Source organism: Grammomys surdaster, unplaced genomic scaffold, assembly GCF_004785775.1.
Source record: "Grammomys surdaster isolate TR1022 unplaced genomic scaffold, NIH_TR_1.0 127204, whole genome shotgun sequence".
NCBI lineage: Eukaryota > Metazoa > Chordata > Mammalia > Rodentia > Muridae > Grammomys > Grammomys surdaster.
In genome coordinates this window covers 2,484-5,809 of record NW_021621794.1, presented here as the reverse complement: position 1 = coordinate 5,809, position 3,326 = coordinate 2,484, and the positions used below count along the sequence as shown (strand labels likewise).

The 3,326-nt window shown below is 50.5% G+C and overlaps 1 long non-coding RNA gene across 1 annotated transcript in view; it reads right to left on the bottom strand.

Annotated features, from left to right (window-relative positions):
* Positions 1-1,766: 1,766 nt before the first annotated feature.
* LOC114615626 overlaps positions 1,767-3,326 on the bottom strand; it is a 4,043-nt gene continuing 2,483 nt past the window's right edge. The window contains exon 3 of the long non-coding RNA XR_003710494.1: positions 1,767-1,802. This is a non-coding gene — a long non-coding RNA (uncharacterized LOC114615626). The remainder of the gene's footprint in view (positions 1,803-3,326) is intronic.

The following is a 3,326-nucleotide window of genomic DNA, read 5'->3' as shown; positions in this document are numbered from 1 at the left end:
GACAGGGACAGAGAAGGGTGTCACTAAGGAAGAGAAGGGCCTGAGGCAGGAGGGGATGGCCTCAGCTCACCAGAACCAAGAAGGAAGGGAGATAGGGAGCTAAGACCAAGGACAGCACAAGATGGCTTAGGCAACACCAGGCCCTCAGGCCCTGCCAGCTGGGCCCACCTGGCTCTGGTAGCCTGAGTCCTGGGGTGTCTCATCTCCATGGAAGACATGCCTGTGAGCCAACCCCCTCCTGGTCTTCTCATTGTTTATTTAAGTTATCAATGAAGGATTCCACAAAACAGTACCTTACCCCTCCCTCCCAAACCCCATTGGATTCTTACTCTGTAGCCCAGGTTGGCGTAGAACTCACAGCAATCTTGTTCCCTTCCAAGTCCTGGGATTACAGGTGTGACTTATCAAAGCCAGTTTAGAACTATTTTTTTTGTTTTGTTTTTGTTTTGTTTTGTTTTGTTTTGTTTTTCGAGACAGGGTTTCTCTGTGTAGCCCTGGCTGTCCTGGAACTCACTCTGTAGACCAGGCTGGCCTCAAACTCAGACATCCACCTGCCTCTGCCTCCCAAGTGCTGAAAACGAGACTTTTTTTTTTTCGAGACAGGGTTTCTCTGTGTAGCCATGGCTGTCCTGGAACTCACTCTGTAGGCCAGGCTGGTCTCGAACTCAGAAATCCTCCTGCCTCTGCCTCCCAAGTGCTGGGATTAAAGGCGAAAGTTCATCCTTGTGTTGGCCAGGAACCGAACCCGGGTCAACTGCTTGGAAGGCAGCTATGCTCACCACTATACCACCAATGCAGTTTAGATCTATCTTTAACTTTTGTTTTTCTTATTACCTCCATGCTGAGGATGGACCCAGGGCCTTCTGCCTGTCAGGCAAGCATGATCTCTACCTACACAGAGGAATGTCCACTGGCAGAGCAGAGCAGAAAGGACACTTGTCCAGGTACTGCAAAAGGGTAAATTCCAGGTTGCCTGTTGTTCTGGGGAAATCAAATTGCGTGTTCAGACGGCCATGAGCCACCAGAGGAGGCAATAACAGGGCAATCTGCGTGTGAAAACACTGACTTAGAAGCTTCAGGCTTGAGGCCTCTGCTCAGCATCCCATCAGTGCAGAGGTTTCTATGACATCACAGGACTCGGTTTGCTCCCTGATTCTGACACTCCGTGATGGCTGGGTCTTGAGCAGCTTGTGAGCTCAGAGTGACTTGCTCATTTTAAAATGGTTAAGGGGAAAGGGGCAGGGGGAAAGCCATTTGCATGAGAAGGTGATCCGGCTGTGACCGGATCTACCCTGTGGATAGGGTGATGAGGCTGGCCAGGCTGATATGGCTGGCTAAGTGTCCCTTTCCTCCATGATTGCTTCATATGCATCCCTCTCCTAAATTTGCACAAAAGGATGCACTCCTGGACAGAGGAGTACCGTCCTGCAGTCAGGGGTAAAAAGCTAACCTCCCCCACCCCCCACCCCACCCCCTGCTAGAGCCTCCAATCAATCTTTAGGAGAAGACCACCCACAACAGGAGAAACTTGTAGGACATCTGCTTCAGTGTCCACACCTGGAGGTTTACTAAACAGCTTGCCCACTGCTGACAGACTGTCTATGGCTGCCATGGGACACGTGGGTAGCCTATGCAGGCACAGACAGTGCATACCAGTCTGTATGGGGGCCACACTGGTTTACCTGGGAAGGGGACCCTCACTGGGTTCAAAGCAGAAGACAGACCACAGGTTAACAGCGGTGCAAGTCCACTCACCATGGAGCCTTCCCCGTTCCTCTTGTCGCCCATCACAGGGTCACACACTGCGGGGACAGAACATCTGGTCAGCAGCTGCTGTCTGCGTCTTCCAACGACAGATGTGCACACTGTCTGCTTTTTCTTTTACTTTGTTGTCTGGGACAGGGTCTCAGCGTGTAGCCCAGGATAGCCTTAGACATACAATCTTCCTGCCTCAGCGTCCCATGTCACTGAGAATACAGGCAGGCCCACCATGCCCAAGTCCACATCCAACTGTTTCTCTTAACTGACAGACAGGTTTCCATAGCGACCGCTCTGTTTCACATTCTCATCAGCAATGCCGGCTCCGAGCTCCCCACAGCCTCACCAGTGCTTGCTGTTTCTGGTCTCCCGCTGCTTTTATGTGTTTTTATTACACGATCCTAAATGGTGCATGTATCTCATTATTTTTAATTTTTAAGCTTTATTTGATGTGTATGAGTGTGTGCCTGCATGTATGTACCTCTGTACCTGCATGTATGTATGTACAGGCAGGGTGTGTACAGAGGCACAGGAGGTCAGAAAAGAGCATGGTGTCACCTGTAACGGGCTTTACAGGCAGCTGTGAGCCACCAGAGTAGGTCCTTGGAATTATTGAACTCTGAGCATCTGTATGAGGAGTATGTGCCCTTGGCTGATGACAAGGTCTCATTTTGCCCTGGCTGGCTTTGAACTCACTATGTAGCTGACACTCTGAGTACTGGGATTACAGTATAGACCTCCACACTCAGTTTCTGTGGTCCGAGGGATGGAGCCCGGGGCTTCATGTATGCTGAGCCCCATCCAAGGCTCTACCAAGCAAGTCACATCCCTAGACCCTTAATCTTAAAAAAAAAAAAAAATATTACAATGCATATGGTTACACAGAACAATGTGTTTACAATGCATATGGTTGCACAGAACAATGTGTTCCCTAGAATCTTGTACTTTTCTGCCAAGACAATTAGATTCTTGGGATAATTTCACGTTTAACTCACTAATGTTTACCCCTTTGTCTCAAGAACACTTTACTTTGGGTCACCTGGACTGGCATCGTGTGCGGGGGGGGGGGGGGGGGCTTGGCTGAGAGAATGCTAAACCCAGGTCTCAAGAGTATCATCCCAGGTTCAAGCACATTCGGTTTGGCCCACAGCCTACTGCACAGACAGAGCCAACGGGCTATTGGCCTGCGGGGGCAAGTCCACTGTGCACACCTAGGAGAGTGGCACTCAGGATTCAGCCTTGAACTGTGAATCTGGTAACGCTGTGTCTGCTCCATGTGGCACATGGACTAGTGTTGCTTGGTAGCCAGGGTAACGCCACTCACACTATGCAGACAAACTAGATAGGATGTCTACACCACCCCCCACAACAGTTTACCCTGCCTGGGGCATCAACCCAACCTACATCCCTTTGAGATCAGACCTCTCGCATCTTGGGTACTCCAGATAGTTCTCACCATATAAAGCCTCCTTCCCTTCCCTTCCCTTCCCTTCCCTTCCCTTCCCTTCCCTTCCCTTCCCTTCCCTTCCCTTCCCTTCCCTTCCCTTCCCTTCCCTTCCCTTCCCTTC